At 38.4% G+C, this 18,918-nt stretch overlaps 1 protein-coding gene across 4 annotated transcripts in view; it reads left to right on the forward strand.

The window, feature by feature from the left end:
• The first annotated feature begins 810 nt into the window (after positions 1-810).
• SGCG (sarcoglycan gamma) overlaps positions 811-18,918 on the forward strand; it is a 105,972-nt gene continuing 87,864 nt past the window's right edge. For all 4 annotated transcript variants that reach the window (XM_059493683.1, XM_059493685.1, XM_059493682.1 and 1 more), the window contains exon 1: positions 811-979. The gene's annotated coding sequence lies outside the window, so the exon portion shown is untranslated. The remainder of the gene's footprint in view (positions 980-18,918) is intronic.

An 18,918-nucleotide genomic window follows, 5' to 3' on the forward strand; every position in this document is an offset into this window, starting at 1 on the left:
TCCTTAGTTTCTTCGCCTTCCCAAAACCTGCCTTTGACGACTTACATTACACATTTTCTCCTTAGTTGCCCGACAATCCTTTGCTACTGCTTTTTACTCTTCTGTTATCCTATTGATATTCACTCCTCCCTGCCTTTCTGAACACCCTTCCTGCAAAATTTATCAGGAAAAGGTGCATTTATCATCCATCTTCCCAATACACACGCCACCTTTCTTCTCTGTCTCGTTCAGTTTCCCTCCTTTCTTCCCCGATTCCTTTTTCTTCTCCTGAACTGTGCAGACCTTATTCTCACGATCTCCTCCGGCATTCGCCTCCCAGCTCTTTTTGCGCTCTCCACCACATCTGTCCTGCCCCGGCTCCTGCCACACATCCCGAAGCCTCCCTAGCCCGTCCGTCCGTCCCACCCTGAGGCCGGCCCGGACCTCCATCGCCGGCAGCGGGCGAGGCGCGACGATGCCAGGCCGGCCCGGCCCGGCCCGGCCCGGCCCAGCCACCGGTCCTGGAGCCGGCTCGCTCCGATAAAGCGCAGAGCTTTGGGGTCGGGGCGCCCTCCAGAGGCACCACCGAGCCCTGCCCTGCCCGCCAGAGCCGGGGACGCCCGGCAGGGACGCGGCGCAGTGAGGGCGAGGGGAGCTCGGGAGCTTCCCGCAGCCGGGGAGCGCGGCCCGTCCGCGGCTGCTCTACGTCCGCTGGTTGGCAGCCGGGGCGGAGAGAGGGAGGGCACAGCTCGTCTCCCGCCCCTGCTCGCCTTCTCCTTCTCCTCCTCCTCCTCCTGGCGCCCGCCCTCTGTTCCTCCTTCCCTCCCTGCAGCGCCGGCGAGACCGCGAGAGCGGCGCCCGCCCCGCCAGGGCAAGGGAAGGAGGTGCAGCCCGCGGGCAGGAAGCTGGATGAGGACGTGTGCGCGGGCGAGGCAGCCCCTCGGGCATGAAGGGGACCGCGGGGACGCTGCCCTGCCCTGCAGCCAAGCGGGGACATCAGGTAAGCCCTGCCGGCCCGGCCCGAGCCGAGACACTTCCAGTGCCGGGAAAGGGCAAGCGTCCCCTGGAAAGTTGTCCTGCCGGCGTCGGCCGGGGGGCGGAGGGCAGGGAGGCGGGGTAGGGTGGCACATCGGGGTGTCCGCGGGACGCGCTGGGTGCTCCGGTACCCGGCGCGGTGCCCGAGGCTGTGCCGCCCCGCCGGGGCGAGGCGCGCAGCGCTGGCAGGGCGGCCCCGGCGGCTCGGCACCCGTGTCAGCGGCCGTGCCGCGCCCCGCGGAAAGTTTCCAGCGGAGTGAGGGCAGGGAGAAGCGGGAGAGCATCACCGCGGGACGGAGCGAGGCGAGGGAGAAGCAGCCTGTCTGCTTGCCGCGGGCAGTGGGTGCCGCAGCTTTCCCCGGGTGGTAGGAGCCGTGCTGCCAGCAGTTCGCTCAACTTGTTCCGTTGTTTTCACTCTGGTTTGTTGCAGAGTAGGATCAAGTATCCCTGCAAGTGTAATGTCGACATCTTTGATGGCTGCGTCTTACTCTTCTGTGAAATTTACCTACTTGCTTGTGTCAGTTTAGGTATGTTTAGGAGAAACAAACTGCAAAGTCTTACCGGAAAGGGACGCACAGCAGTACGCCTGAGACTTCAGTAGGTTTGTTATGTTGTGTGACGTAACAGTAAATGCAACTGCTGCTCTTTTTGATTCACATTTCATTGGGGCTTTTTAACTGAACATTTGTGGATTAAGCAGAAACTTTGAGTAAAATGTGTGAATCATCATAACGCTGTTGGAGATCAAATCCCAATTTAAATGTTTTGCAATTATTTTCTTCCCCCTTTGCTCATAATTCAGATAAAGGACAGACTAAAGTAGTTTGCTTGGTTCTTCTGAAGTAACTTAAGGAATCAAAAGTTAGCAGCGTTCCACACAGAGGTTGTAGGTACCTTTGCTACAAAGCAAAAAATACAACATTGAACCACTTTAAGGAAAAATAACTAATCAAAAAATCTGTACCTTGGGAAGCCTTCTACAAAGATGTGTGCATTGCAAAATGCACTGGGAGTGGAATGATTCAAGCCATTTCAAATGAGGCAGTTTCCCCTTACAGAGAATTTTCTGCACTGACTCACTTGGTTAATCAGAGACAGTCTGCCTTAACTATCAGCTGCAGTTCCGTGTTTCACTTACACGTTGTCAAATACTGAGGTAATTCCACAATAATTGTTGCAAAATCTAAAAGAAAAACTTAAGTGCAATGAACCTAATTTCATTAGATCAAAGTACAAGTAGCTTTTTGGTTTGGAGGTTTATTTTCTTGGTTTTGAGGGTTTTGTTGGTTGGTTTTTAATAGAACAAGTTTGAAGCCAGATTTAGGGGAGCATTCAAATGTAGCCTAGATTTTACAATGTACATCTGTTGCTGCAGGTAATGCCTGAACATTGATAAGGCACCGTACTTAAGGTGATTTTCAGGTTAGGACTTTTCTTAATAGGCTCATGGATATATCTCTTAAGAAGGTCTATCACAGTTAATGACCCAATGCAGCTCTAAGACTTCTTTACATGTGCTCAGGCTTTTATTAATGGACTTTTATATAGCATTAAGCTAAGAGAGGGCTGAGGAAATAGAAGAATAGACATGTAAAAACTTGAAATACTTCCCACTTTTCTGCATTTTGTTCACTGGTTGTGTTTTTTTATTTTTTCTTTTTCATTTGGCAACTTCAAATACAACAACTCCGGGCTTTCATGCAAGCGGCAGGTTTTATTAAAACCTATGATACAGTTTTCTATTGTAGAATGTTCTGTAGTTCTTACTTCCTTGGAAAGATAAGATATGACTAGGGAATTATCATTTTTCTTGACAGAATGACAGTTAAAACTTGGTTTGCATTGGAGTGGGCATGTGTAGTGTATTAAAGGAGATGTCATTCTGAACTGTCTGACAGACTTTGCAGCGTTTCTTTTTTTTATATGGAGGTGAATATATTGCTTGTAAAATCACTGCTAAAATGTAACTAAGCTGTAAGGATGAATTGATGTAGTGACGTTGGGTCAAACTTAGGATTTTTAGCATAGTTTTAATATTTAGAAGCCTATGGATTTAGTGCTCAGTTCTGTAACCAGATATTTGAATTAATTTTATTCATATCAGCATCTTAGTTAAATTCACTCAGAATACTGGTACTTAAGCTGTGCAGAGGTAGAATATGGATGGAATATACCGAAGCAAAATGCTTTGTTTGCTAATAAGATATCTGTTCTGATAACATGTCCAGATTTTATACATACAGGAATTGCTATCAGGAATTGATAGCAATATAGGAATTGCTATCAAAACCTGAGCTCATGTTGTAAGTCAGAAGCTTAAATGTGGCTGGGTGTCCAACAAATGTTCTTTTACAGCGTGCAAAATCTTAAGCAGTGAAAATGGCCAGGTGAAGCAAGGGGGGGCATAAAAATGCCATTAAGGTATGGAAGTATGGGAAGCTAGGTAAAGAGGAAAAAAAAGAAGGAATTGAGGGTTTGGGGTTTTATTTGCTGTGATGGTTTTTTGTTTGTTTGTTAGGGGGCTTGTCTGTTTGGTTTTTTAGTACTAACATTTGCTCTAAAAAACAAAGTTACCTCTTTTGAAGGTAATACACACCTTGAGGATTTTGGGTAAAGGTGTACATGAAGAAACAGGTGAGATATTTGCTTTTACCTGAAAACTGTGGTTGCATATACAGCTTTCTTCCTTATAGTTGTTTGCAGTCCTTGTACTGCTATATATAAAGGCATCTCTTGAGCCATAATAGAAAACTTTTTTTACTTGGTTGTTAAACCCATCTGGTATGCTTGGAGTAGATAATACCATTGTAAAACTAGTTAACTGTGTTTAATGTTTTTACAGAACCAAGAAACTGATAAAATGTGTTAAATACTGGCTAAAGAAAATTGTGTCTTAGTTACAAGTTGAATTCCCAGGTGCTGAGAAGTACATATGATAAACCTGTAAAAAGACAGGACTAGATTTAGGAAAAGGATTTCTTCTGGTCACTACAAACAAGTAATATTCCTGCAGAATGAGCTTTCACTTTGCATGCACATTCTGGGTGTTGGTTTCCTCTCAACTGAAAGACTCCTGATTATTTAATTTTTGCTTTCTTTGCCACCTTTTTTAGACCTCTGGTAGTTAATATTTTCTGTATTTTCTGCTGAATTCCTCTAATTTCTTCCTTTATTCAAAAGGTAGAGAATGTTCTGTACGGAAATTACAGCTGTGGCCTTACCAACAAATAAACTGTAAAGATTAGCTTCAGTTCAAGGTAGCATGTTGTCTTTTCTGCAGGAATATGGTATTTCTGATCATTTTTACTAATGGTAACTCTAAACATCAAAATACCAGAGTAGCTACACACTGTGGGTCCTCATCCAGTATTTTCTCACTTTGTTATTTTTAGTTAACTATTTACATTCTTTAACTGCATCTTAATTTTCTCCTGGATCATGTTTGCAGTTTAACATCATTATTCTGAGTTTTAGTCCCGTATACCAAGATTTCTAGTCCTGGCTTCTAGATCTCCTTGTCCTAATGTCATGCTTAGATGTAAAAACTATACTTTGTTGCTTCTCTTATTAATAAAGTGATTAATATGTATCAGGAAAGATAGGGGAGCCTTCTCTTAATATGGTAATGTAAACTGTTTCTTAATTAACTAATATAATGGGTTTCAGTCCACAGGTATTACAACAGTGTATAAATATGGGTATTATTGTCTTTTAGAAACTATTATGAAGTCCAAAGCAGGAGTAGTGTGTATTTGTTTAAGAAAGGTTTTGTTGCAAAACATCACAGCTTTAAAGGAAAGGAAGTGCTTTTTAATTTAGAAATTCTTTTTAATACAATTGTTTTACTGAGCGACCAAATACCTTATCCTGAATGTCAGCTCAGAATACTCCTGGGCAGTGTCCCTTGCAATTGTATCGTGTATCCTATTTGTAATTAAAATGCCATACACAAACCTCATGAAAATTAACAAGGTAACATAAGTGCTAGTTTTACTTTTTAGTTTTTGACGATTATATGTACTAAATAACTTTAGTTACCAAGAAATGGGCAATAATATGTCAAAGTATTGAGCTGTTTGATTGACTACTATGCTTTAGATAATTTCTAAGGGTCATTCAAGTTTCACATTTGTACATATTTATGAAAACATTAGAGGAAAACTAAAATAGTGTTATGAAAACTAATTTTCTTTTAGAGGCATATGGCATTGAAAACCTTAACAGTCTTTCATGAAATTGCCATAATGTGAAATTTGTTGTTATATTTTCCTGTTTTCTGAAAATATGTAGAGTCTTAGCTTTAACAGAGTGATTCTGAACATGTAATTATTTTTTTTCCACTTCACTGAATTGACTCACTGTGATGTTCCAAATTAATATATTTGTCAATATTGCTGTCAAGTCACATTACATGTATCACCCTCTGAAATTAAAGAATTACTTTTGGAAAACTTCAATATATGTGAGTCATACAGAAGTACCTAAATAAATTCCTTGCTTGTGGTTGTGCATTAAGCATTCTATACTTCTGAGAATGTATTTATTATAAATAATTCTGAAAAGTTCATAATATCCTGTCTGTATAAACCTGGAGAGATAACTTCTATTTGTTTTCTAAGAGTAGCACTCTGGAATTTGCATTTTGTATATTGAACACCCTCGCTGTTATCAAAGATACTGTAAAAACATGTTTTTCTATGTTGCAGAAAAAGTAGATTGCTTTTTGAGTTTTGAGGAAAACTCAAGATTGAAGAAATTGCACAATGTACACTGAAAACCCTGTCCATTAATCTAAAAATGACATAATAACATATATATATATTGATTCTAAGCCGGCAATTTATTTGATTTCTGAAACAAGGAATTTTTGTCTGTAACTATCTGTCAGTTTCCACAAATTATTTATTTGCTAATGAGGAAATGTAAACTAATGTACAACATTATTTGAGAAAAATGTTGTATGTGAAAAATGATTACGTGATACTGGTTCCCTGACTTGATTTTCTTGGGTGCAGCACTTTCTCAGGCTGTGAAGATTTTTGCTCAGAAATTTGAAGACAGCAATATTTTTAACATATAGAGGTGCATATGCACATAAATAAAAAAGACTCTGATTTTTTCTGGTGCTGACTTCAAAACTTGAAAGCACTTAAACAACCAAGGAAGGAGAAACAAAATGGAAAGGTCTGGCCGCTTAAATATATTTCACTGGAATCTCTCCATCCATTCTCAAAAACAAACTTCCCCAGATAATTTGAGAAAAAATATTGTAACCTGTCTTAAAAAGACTGCGATAGCAGCCATTGTGGAAGTCCAGAGACATCCTGCTTCCTCCTTGTTATCGAAACCAACGCTGGGTTCTGAAGCCTTCTGTTATTTAGTAAGAAGGTTCAGCTTTTAGTAAACCATTTACTGTGTCTTGGCAATGGTCAGAGTTACTTTTATGTCTGAAGTGCAAGGTCAAATCACTTCTCTCAGGACGTTTAGTTGTTGGATGAGCTGTGTTCTTCATGGGTCTAGAAGGAAGTCAAGAGGTCTTCTCAGCATCTTTTAAGGAACTTGATGAGCTACCAAGCCTTTAGGCAATGGGATCTTCTTCTTCCCTTAGTTTACTTGCTGGCTAATACAAGATACCCCAGAAGTAATAGAATTGTAGAATGGCTTGGGTTGGAAGGGACCTTAAAGATAATCCAGTTCCAAATCCCCTGCCATGTGCGGGAACATCTCTTACTCTACCAGATAGTAAAAAGCCCCATCCAAGTGGGTGCTAGCACGTCCCAGAAAAAGTTAGGGATCATATAGGAATCTCTGTTATTCAGAGATAGTCGTACTCGTAGTTAGGGATTGGGATCTGCGTAGAGAAATGTGCAGATTTATGCAGGAATCTGTGTTCCAGCAACTAATGTGGAAATGGCTGTGACTGTGCTGCCAATATAATTACTAGATGCAGCAAGCACAGTGCTGTGGGAAGATGTGTGCACTCTATCTACTTATTGTTACTGACATAGTTTTAGTGAGTGACACCAGGACAGAGCCTTCAGAGAGCCTTTTACTGTAGTCTAATTAAATCATCTTGTCAATTATGGTGTTTTATTTCCAGAATGTTTAATGCTTTCTTCTTGTTCAGTCTTGTAGAGAAAGTAACAGTATGGCCTGAATCACTTATTACACCTTTGAACTTAAGCCATGTTAAGTTCTGATAGTACTTGGTCTAAATACCACTTTAAAAAGGAAAAAAAAAATAATTGTGCTTTGGAGGATAAGTACCCTCACTCAACATGGCTTTTTCAAGGGTGATATGACCATGAATTTTCAGTCAAGTTTTGCAACAATGGACCCAAGGTATCACTAAGGACTTTCTCTGTTCCAAAGGATTATTTCAGGTTAAGCATTGCAGACAAGTTGCAATTCTTGATGCACATGGACATAGCTTTGAAAGCTACAGCAATATTACAGTGTTGCACAGGTCTTTATCAATTCTATTGCAAGGGAATACACTAAGAAATTGCAAATACAACTAAAAATACTGCATTTTAAGGAGTACAGTTGGTTTCATGTTACATTTGAGCATTGCATTTTTAGGATACACTAGACCTGAAGAGGCTGAAACTTTGAATTCTAACTTCTCAGTGGAAAGGCAAAGTCAGCTTTACTTAGATCAGCAGAGAAAATGTGTGCCTGTCCTCCAACCAAACTAACAGGGCTTCAAGAAACCTATATGCATTTACGGGAAAAGGTATTTTTTATCTTCTTTAATAAAACCCTTTTGTTAGCATATGCTGTCTTCTTAACATCATATTTGATTGATAGCTTGGAACAATATAGCAGTCTCATCAGGCCTGCCTTTTTAGGGGAACTCATTATGCTACTTCTGAACTGTGTGCAGTAACCCATCAACATGGGTTATTGGGTTCTTAATACTGTATAATTAGGATATATGTATGATTCTGCTCCTTGTCCAGGTTGTTGCTTGCCTTCCTAATCCTATTTAGAGATTTGCCAAGAATAGGAATTGCTTGTCTTTTTTTTAAGCACTAGGGTTTGAGTAATAAAGGAAGTAAGGAAGATTGTAAGGAAATTTTCGCTGTCATTGCTTTCTTATTCCCATAAGTGAAGGTTAATCTTAAATCTGAGACAAATATCTGTGCTTTTTTAAGTATGGTGCTGTGTGTCTCTTATCTACTAGTTAAACTTAATGATTGCCAAACTCTTCTCAGTTTTGGGAGTGCTTTGTGGTAATCTCTCTGACATGTCTTAATGCTTTTTCTTGGGATTTTTGCTGTCATACAATGTCTCATACACTACGCATACTGAATTTCTTGGAATATTTAGAAATTATGTGTTAATTATGGGAACTTTTGTCAGGGGCTGTATTCAGATATTTTTGGGGTTTTTTTTGTTTGTTTTATTTTTTTATTTTTTTGTTTATTTGGTTGGTTTTTTGTTTTGATTTTTTGTTTGTTTGTTTGTTTTGTGTTTAAATGATAGGTTAACTTGAAGCCAGTTGAATCAGTAACCCAAACTAAGCATCCATTGTTTTTGTTTGCTCAGCTGAGTCCAAAAATATGCTAATAACAAATACATTCAGTCCTCCATTCCAACAAAAAATGCAAGTGCACCTAGGCATGCCAGTGAATTCTTGTCTCAGGTTGCTTGTACAGTTGGCACCCGTGTCTGCACATTTGTCTTTGAGCATGGCAGACCTTTATCTGTGGTGAATGCAACACTGATTGAAGACAGTACACTGGCAGATAATAAATTTTGGACATTCATGCTGATTCATATAGTTTCTTTAGTCCTATCATCAAGCTGGTGAGCAAGTGCAAAAACTTTTGCCATTTTTCCAGCCGATATTTGCTGCATCCACTCTTGGCTGACAGGCTTGCCTCAAGGTCCATGCCTATCCAGAAATCAGCCCCTCATGCAAATATCCAAGAGTTGAGGCCATCTGTAAAATCTGCTTCTCATCTATGTATCATTAGGGTTTATTGATTGTACTGTCATTTTCAGGTATAATCTCTGATCAGGGTCAGTCTCTTTCCCATGACTACTGCAACTGTCAGCCCACTGTGTAAATGATGAGCATGGACTCAAGGAGTCTTTTTGCAGAGTGTGCAGAAAATCATAATTAGCAGCAGAAGTGACTAGACTAAAATAATTTTTATGGCTGCATGTAAAATCCTGTTTTTATTTTAATTTCAGCTCCATAAGGTTTTGGAAAATTTAGTTGAGCTATGGGAATACACTTTTGGTTGAGTTCACTGCACACTTACCTAACAGCAATGTCTACAATTCACTTATTTTTCCAGGCAATTTTTCTCCTTATTCATGTGGCAAAATATTCTTAAGAAGTTAGTATAGATTTACTAGTTAGCACCAAGATTACTTCTTGGCACTTGAATTTGTCTTGGCAGGTTGAACTACTATGTGATTTTTTTCCATCTCTTACTGAGTTGTGGCAGCATTCTGCAAATACAATGCCTTCATGAAAGTAGTAAGTTTAAAACCATCCACAATCATACTTTTTCTACTTTATTGGGAATTGTGAAGAAAGAAGCAAATACATACCTGACAATAAATAGCTTGACTAAAGTAGGTTGTAGTAACAAACTGTCTCTTCAGTCAGCTGCAACAGACATCACCTAGAAGTAGCCCAATGCTGATACAAATCTTCTGATAGTTGACTTTGGAAAAGTCTGGAAAATTAATTCCGTCTTTCTGTTCATCCTTTTGAATAGCTTATAATTACAGACATTATTCTAAAGGAGATGCTGGTATTTATTTTCTTCTTGTTAATTTTAGATGTAAACTCATTTGGTATCAAGTACATGAATTACACTTTTTCACAATCTAGGTCTTTGATGGAAAAAAAAAAAGTCATGAGATAAAACTGTCATGCTCCAGGCTTTGTCACAAGAAACCAGTTGCTCCTGCATGAGGAACAGGGACAACTGGAGATATCTTCAATTGTCATAATAGACTCTTGAAACAGAGTGATTTGAATGGGAAGAAAATATTATCTCTTTTTTTTCCCCCTGTAAAGCAGCCTTACACCAGATCATTATTCTTTAGGGTCAGTTGACAGGAACAAATGAGAATCTTTAACTGAAACTGTATGTTAACGATAGCATGAAAACAAATGTAAAGGTGTCTGAAAGGTACTCAAAGCAAGTTCATTTATCTACTTATAATGGGTATTAAAATCATAACAATTTTCTGGTAACAGTTCTGGGAAATGACATACTCTTACAGTATGTGAAGTAAGTCTCCTGCAACATGGGAGGAGGTCTTTATATCACAGAATGGAATCATGAAATTGTTTGAGTTGGAAGAGATCTTAAAGATCATCCAGTTCCAACCCCCTGCCGCAGGCAGGGTCACCTTCCACTGCACTATGCTTCTCAAAGTCCCATCCAGCCTGGCTTTGGACACCAGTACATCCCAAAAAGAGTTAGATCATACAGTGGCCAGTTGGAGATGATCATATTGGTAAGTAGGGATTGCTCTCTGCCTAGGAGCATGCAGATATATTCCTGCAGATGCAGGAATCTGAGTTCCAGCATCTAATGTGGAAATGGCTGTGACTGTGCTGCCAATGATTGTTAGATGCAGCAAGCACAGCACTGTGGGAAGATGTGTGCACCCTCTTTATTTATTGTTACTGAAAGTTTTAGTGGATGACACCAGGGCACTAATACACATGACTTTATTTGAAGAGAAATCTTCAAAGAGTTTATGAAATCACAAGAACTAATTAAACAACTAAGCATATGTATTTGCCAATATAGTTCAAACTTTCATCTGATATGTTCTCTATTCTGATAATTTATATTCAAGAACTTCCTTGGGCTGAGAAATGCATGCATTGTTGTGAGAAGTTTAGTAAGAGGTTCTAAAACTAGATTTTAAATTGTTAGTTGAGCAGCTAAAAATGGAAAAGTTTAACTTTCGTTTTCCTGCACTATTTAGTATTTCATTAGAAATAATGTTTAAAAACAATCTATGAGGATCAAGTGTTAATTGAGTTATTATGGTTATGTATGAAAATTGCATGTATGGTACTTATGAGCATTACAAAGTTTTCAGATGCTTATCCAGCAGAAAATGTTGAAATGCTTTTGTGTCCAAAGAATAGCAGGATTCCATTTCCTGTAGGTGGACACAAGTGAATTTGTAGTTTACTGCTACAAACTTAACAAAATAATAACTTTTGTTTCACAGTAGTTGAGTCTTATAATATGCACTGTTTGGTTGAGAAATTGAATAGTTTTGGTGATACTTCTGGTTAATACTTAAGTGCTATCTCTGATTTGTTATAAGCAAGACAGTTTTTACTTACAAGTAATGACTTACAAAGTCATCACTTACCAGTTTTGAGGTAGTTCTATTAAGTTTTTCTAAGCCGTGTTGAAATTTCAGCAATTGTTTCTACTCATTATAGAATTGTGTAAATGAACTAGCTTCTGTTCCAAACTCCTTCAGTTCTTAAGGAAACTGGAAAATTTCTCTAAGCTTACAACAATTGGTACATTCCATCTATCCAATGAAATAGTGAACACAAGGCTATTTTTTGATGGGACACTCCTGTTGCTCTCTGTTCTATTCTTTACTGCTGCAGATTGTTTTTTGTGGTGTCCACCCTTTCTCAGTCGCTTTTATTTGGTTTGCTTCTCTTGTCATATTTCTTGATTTCTTTTTTGCATGTCGTCCCTATGTCTTTATGTCTCTTACCTCCTATAAAGCCATTTTATCACTTCTCTTTAGTATAGATGACTCTTCCTTTCTTCCTGAGCATAAAGCAACTGAATTTTGAAAGTCCAGTGAAAAGCTGTCTGGCCTCATTGCATAGCAAAATTCCAGAGTGAGCTCTGGGAAATGGAAGGAAAAAGAAAAGAGAAAGTTTTGATTAACCTAGTGGAAGATTTATCTATAAGCAGTTCCAGGAGATCATGACAGATTAGTTTAAAGTGAAATGCAGGGGAAATATTATCAATATGAGTTTTCTTGAGCTTCAGCTTCCTGAGGAGTCACTAGTGTTGTTAGTGTACATCCTCTTTCTCATCACTTTTGTCAGAAGAAACTAGATTTGTTTTCTTGAGTTTGATAGTTCTAGTTTTATGTGTCCATCATCATCGTTTTTGAATGATTATCTGTCCTTCTAAGACATCTTTGGACTTTTGCCAGTACAGAAGTGTCTGAACAGACAAAGAGAACATTTTACTCACTTGTGCTTCGTCACAGAATTAAACAAATATAATTAAAGCTATGGTACTGGTGACTTACTGTTCTCGAATAGCTCAGTTTTGTCTCTGGAAGTAACAACACCATTTTGTGCCATTAGGAGTGCCTCAGGATATTTGCCTTACATTTTAAAAGCAAATTTAATACATATTTTATGTAGCTAGAGTAATGTGTTAGTGAGAAGTGGTACTCCACTTATTTGTCTAATTTTATAATAAAATCATAATGTTCTAACTTCTGTAAATAACAGACTAAATAGGGCCCAACTTTCCAAATGAATAAATCTCATCGCTTACTTAATGACAGGCGACACATCCCATGCCAGGTAACCTTTTGTTCAGTGGCAGAAGGTATAGCCTTACTTAGAGGTGTCAGACTATAATGCAATCATGTAAGAATCCAATTATCTTTTTTTTAACTATTCCTACTTTTTTTTTATGACCGGCCATGCTGAAATTTTAATGAGAATTCTCAGGCTAGCCTTAGCAGATAGATGGCAGAATGAACATTTTTATAACTCAAATAAAAGCTGTTATATTTTATCATGAGGCGCTCCTATTGTCTTGTTTCCATTTTGTAAGATAAGTAAGCATTACCTCAGAAGAAACTTTAAGGAACACCCCTAATTTTGTTACGTGTATACATAAAAATCTATACACATACACTTTTTCAGTATTACATCTGCATATTTACTTCTCAGCTAGACTTGCAGTTACATTCTGATTATGTATATTATGTAATATTCCTGGCTACACAAATCACTTTTTCACATTTTCATTAATCCTGAGTTTATAGTAACATTGAGGTCATCGTGTTTTTGTAACACAACCATGGGAGCACCTTATCAAATTTCCTTGTTGCTAAAGCAGCTTGACCTTGCATTTAATTTACTAATCAAAAGCAATCCTAGCAGGCAGTTCAAACAAAAATACCATATCTTGGTTTTCCTTTGAAAGTAACAAACAAGGTCACAGTAACTGGACAAGAGGAGAGCATTTACCAAACTTCTTGGGCCTTAATTTCCCCCTTACATTGCTGAACATAAAATCTTAAAAGTAATATTTAAAAATTCTTTTTTACCCAAGCTGAAAATATTAGACTTAGTCTATATTCACTGTAGACTTTCTGTGTGCTACTCCAGGTAGTTTGGAGTGAGCTGCTGCTCTCAAAAATAAGTGATTAGCCCTACTCCTGAGCTCTTCCCAAAGTTCTTTGTGGGCCCATAGGAAAAGGCTGTCGATCATTCTGTTATGGCTGTCCAGTGCCAGTCAGTATTTTTTTCTGAAAATTTATAGATTCTGCTTTGGCATGAGATTGCATTTGCCACTGTGACAGGAAGTAGGCAGTTTGGTCCTTTGGAAATCCGCTCACTGGAAATGTGCCACCATCAGAAGGGCTTCTCCAGTATAGTCCTCATTCCTCGGTTTTTGTCCCAAGGATCCTGAAAAATAAAGTACCAGTAGTGGATTATCCTGCTATTGCTGATGAAGTTAGTTAATCCAATAGCCTGGTGCTGAAAGTTCTCTGTAAAAGAGGGTAGGTAGCTGAGAGGAGGCTAAATCTGAAGTGAATTGTTGTCGTGTGCTGCTAATGCACTCTACAAGAAATTGTAAAATCCGATACGTAACATATGTTGCATAGGCAGAAAGACAAATTTTGTTTTGGGGTTCATTGAAAGTCAGTCTTACCATAAGTCCTATGAATTTGTAAGTATTGGATGTTTGGAACATTGCTATTCTTAAATGTATCCCACCTGTTTAAAGTATGAGTACAGGATACATACATAGGTAATAATGGAGATCATAAATATTAGCAGATGTCAAGCACAAGTTAAATGCTAAATCCGAAGAGGGGAATTTGTGATCTTTTTAAATACCTCACATGCCCAGGCTGTCATCCTGAAAAATTATAGGTCACAACCAAATGAATGTTTTTTCATACTGATGTATTTTGACAGATTTTGTTCAGGATTTTATGTTAAGAATTTACATGTTATATGTGGGCTGTGTTTCTTAAAGTTCTTGAAAGATTTAAAAAGAATTGCAATTTACCTGCTGCACACTGAGTAAAAACAAGCTAAATATAATCTAATTCTTGTTAGATTATAAAAAAGGAAATACTGTTTGTAATACTGAGCTTTTTGTATACAAACTTATAAAATGCACAAGACCAAATACAGTCTCATAAAGAGGGCTTACCTTTTCACAACAACTAGCAAGGGTACTTCTTGCTGGGAATATTTTGGGAGGCATTTGCATATACTAAATATGACCTACTATGCAATAGGTCTTTAAAATAATTTATGATTTGGTGTATAGTGCCCATACAATTAATGTAAAATAGTGCAGTGGCTATAAATTTTACAAGTCAAAAATTCTATTTCTGGAGCAGAAGCAAAGGAGTTGTTTTACACAGGACAGTCCTGAATTTTATTTAATGTAACTTAGAAAAAGCTATAGATGACCTAGCCACATTTTTGATTATAGACTAAAAACAGGGACAGGGAAGTGGGAAATCAAATTCAGAAAGTTACTAGCTATGGAAGCATACTACTTCACCTTACAAGAGAATGCCTTAACAGCCAGACTGTAGATTAATATTATATAGGTTCAGTGTCAAGCCAGTCTGTTTCATGTCGGATCATTGTGAAGCAAAGAATAATAGATTTAGATGTAAGAAAGAATAATAACAGGGAATGTTGTAGTATAATCAGAAAAAGACTTCAGAGAAAAATGTGTCCACTGACTACATCTGTACCTTGAGATGATTAGTGGGTACTTGCTCATGTCCATTCTCCCCAAGCCTGAGATTCTTCAGAAAGATAAGTTGCATCCCTGCTGCATGTAAGCAGGAGTGTAGATGGTGTAAGCAGCTACTTCAGAAGGCTTGGGATTTTCACAGCATAGGGTTCCTTGTCCTTGAGCTGCTTTATCTCTTGAATGTGTTGTGCTATTTATACAAGCCATTGGTAATTGCCTAGATGTGGTGTAGCTGTACCATTGGTGAAGCTATGATCCCAGGTTATATAGGGTTATACTGGTTTATGGAATACATCTTCATGAGTTAACGTGAAATGTTGTAATTTGGCATCTGTGATCCTATTATACTATGAAGTTTGAAAGAAACTGCTGTCTTGTGAAGGATGATTCTTTGTGTGTTTGCATTCATCAAGAGTTAGTCCTCACTATACAGAATGTTAGTTGAGAAAATTGAACTCAGTTGTCTTGAGCTGAGATCAGGATTAGGTCTCAAATTTTGCTGTCTAGAGCCTGGAATATCTGACATCTGCTCTTTTGTTTTCTGGGCACTTGTCCTTATTGAGTAGGAGAATGATACTTTTCTTTAAAGTGAGCCAATCCCCAGCTCATACCTGAGGAATGACTTCAGCCTAAGTAAAATCTGAGTCTTTTAATGGTCAGTTGTAGAAAATATAATTGCAAATCATCCATATTGAGAACAACCAGGTTTACAGGGGATATGTTCAAGAGGAGTTCCCATTTGTCTTGGGGTAGTCGATGGGGTCTGTTTATGTGACTTTGTCTACATAATGTTTATATGGGTGTCTACAGAGATTTGTAGATAACCAGGGAAGATTTGTGGATGCCTTGACTTGTTCTAACAGCTAAATGTACTTTGTGTAGGTCAGATAACACATCATGGTTCTAATGATGTGTATAGCATTCTTAAACTCTTGCAAGATATCCTCTGTATCAGTCTCAGAGTATTGGTCTACATTGTGATGGTGCCACTCAAGTCATGCTCCCCACTGCAAGTGACAACTATTCTTTGAAAATGGAAGCCAGTACCGAGACAACAGCTCAGTCTTGAGCTCTTGCAAGTAGAAATGAATTATGCCTTTGCTCCCCTTAACATAAAAAAAGAAGAAGTTGAGAGGTGTTTGAGGTGCTGGTATCTCCAGTGCTGTATTTATGATAAATTTTAGAAATACCTCAGCTCCATCTTACCCAAAAGTCTGTCTTTGACAGTAGCTCACAATAAATGCCTCGGAAAGAATATAAGGACAGGAAACATCATATTTTAGTGATATTTGCCAAAATATTCTCCTACTTTCTTTGAGTATTTCAAGATTTATCAGAGCCTGCTGTCATGCCTTTGTATATGAGTTTTAGACAGATTTCCAGGAATGTATCTACCTTACCTTTTCAGTCTGGCAAAGTTCTTAGCATGTGGGCTGTCTAGAGGAGTCATTGCATTTGATCTGTTTACACTTTGCCCTGAAATAATTCTGTACTGTAACATGTTTTCAGTAGTTTCGTATTCTAGGAAGTTCTTATGAAAACTGGGAAGGAAGACATGCCCAGTCCTTTTCTCCCTCCTTGCTCTGGACCTGGTGTTCAGTCAAAGAATCCTTCTTAGGCCCAGTAAATTTCCTACCATCCCCTGGAAGTCAAAGTGTGACTCAGTCTGAAGTCATTGGCCAAGTATCTTCCCATTGGATGGACAAGCATATGGACATTGGACACTGGCCAGCCATTGTCTGAAATGTGATTGGAGTCAGTTGAGGCAATAATATAAAACATTTTGGTAGCTGGACTCTCTTTCCCAGGCTTGACATAGTGAAAGAAAAATGCTGCAGTTTTCCTTGTGGATATAAGTAGGCTGGAGTAATTCCATCTCAGATCACACATGTCAGTAAGATAACCTGCATACCAGCTGGTGGTAAATGACAGTCTATATTCCTGATAATGATGGCAGGAGCCATATTTTGTGGTTATGAGGAGAGGGTTTTTGTTTTCATTAGGGTTTTTTGTTGTTTTTTTTCTGAAACTCTGCGTGTGAAGGAGGAAATGAGACACAAAGAACTGATTTCTGTCTTCTGCCCAAGAGGTACTGATCTAACAGCTGTCTGTGCTTTTTTAGTTTACTTTGAGTAAATCAAAAAGTTGTGTTGCTGTGGATCTAGAAGGTACCTAAAAGAAAAAAATGGAAAGAGCTCCTCTATATGCATGTATTCACTAGACTTTACCTCTCCTGAAGAATTTCTTCATATAGAAGATATGGGTTTAGAAGGAATTGAGAATACAATGAAAATCACTGCTCCTTCCCCCCCCCCCTTTTTTTATTGTGCCTAGATCACTATGGATAGGTTGCGAGAGCAGATTTCAGAATTCCTTGCACTAGTTCATTAAGTAGGTAAATTAATCCTACCTGACTTAAGTAGAATGTTTCTTTACATTATAATTCTAATTGCATGGCTTTTTAATTTATGGAATTTTGTTTGTGATGACAGGCGCTTCCTCTCTGTAAGATGCAAGCTGCTTTTTCTTAAGAACTTTTCTCTTTGTAATTTAGTGTGCATCTACCCATGTAAACCTGAACATTTAAGCTGTTAATGTGCTCTTATTTGACTTAAAAATATCTGACTAGTTTCTAACACTTTAAAAGTAATCTTTCTATCAAAAATTGACAGTTTTCAACCTTCATTTTAATACTGCTACCCCTTTGATAGTTGCACTTTAATTTTCAGGAAATTGAATCCTAACTAAAAGCTTCTTTCCATTCTGTCAGTCTTCAGCTTTGTCGCTTGTAATTTTCGTTCTTTGATGCATCTGAAAGCTTTAGATGCAGTTTTTTGACATTGATTTTGTTGTTCTTGTATCCTGAGAAGTTAAAAAAATTAGATGAATTTTTAAGCTTCTGAAGTATGTGTCATGAAGGCAATGCAGCTATGAAAAGAACCAGGTAAAGCAGATTACCTTGACTTGGGATGTGGCTAGATATTTTTGCTTTCAAATTTTAGATCAGCCTTTTGAACAATTCCAGTATTAAATTTCATTCTAGCCATATGACATCACGTGTCCCTGCACATGTAGAATAACATCAGTGAAAATTCACTTGTTGATTCCTCAGATTTCCTCAGGAAACTTTCAAGATATTCCCTAAGCAGAAATTTAAGAAGCTAAGCAGCTGTGGCACAAGTAGTAGGGTTATGGAAGGATAAACAGATGGCTAGATCTTGGGAAGCAGGGAGTAAAAATGCATGCTGAATTTTTGCGGCAGAGAAACATTGTCTTTGTAGATATGCAACAGTTTGTGCTGAGACTTGTCCACCTAACACAGATCTTGCACAATGCACATCACACATCTTCTCTATGATAGCACATATCAGAAGGGTGTGTTGGGGTTTGGAGCTGTGATGTTTGGAAAGAAGTTAGAAATAGGATCAATTGAAAAGCTCCATAAGAACCTTCTGATTCTGAGTGAGACAGGAGAATGGCAAATCCAGGTATGCTAGAATAGACTAGAACAGAATACTTCAGTCAGATGGGACCTTCCATTGGTCATTTATTCCAACTGTCAGGTTGTCCTTTGGAAAGACAGAAAATCCCTCAGTATGCTTCCTTGATGCTTTCCTTGCTGAAAGCATCAAAATACTATAAGTCTGGGGAGAGTCACCCCTTGGTGTTCTTTGTTGGGCTTAAGCTTCTGAAGCTAGCTCTGTATTACATGTTCAAGATATAAAAAAAGGATGTTCTTTCTTTACTTTTGCATGTGTAAGCCTTGCAGAAAGTGTCCCTTACTCTTCATTCTTGCAGTGGGAAGTGAGTTCTGTTGTTTCAGTGTAGGAATTTGTCCTCACATATGTGGTGATGTGTTTGGAACCAGCATATGGTACCAGCCCATGGTGGGATCTAGATGATC

Source organism: Ammospiza nelsoni, chromosome 2 (assembly GCF_027579445.1).
Source record: "Ammospiza nelsoni isolate bAmmNel1 chromosome 2, bAmmNel1.pri, whole genome shotgun sequence".
NCBI lineage: Eukaryota > Metazoa > Chordata > Aves > Passeriformes > Passerellidae > Ammospiza > Ammospiza nelsoni.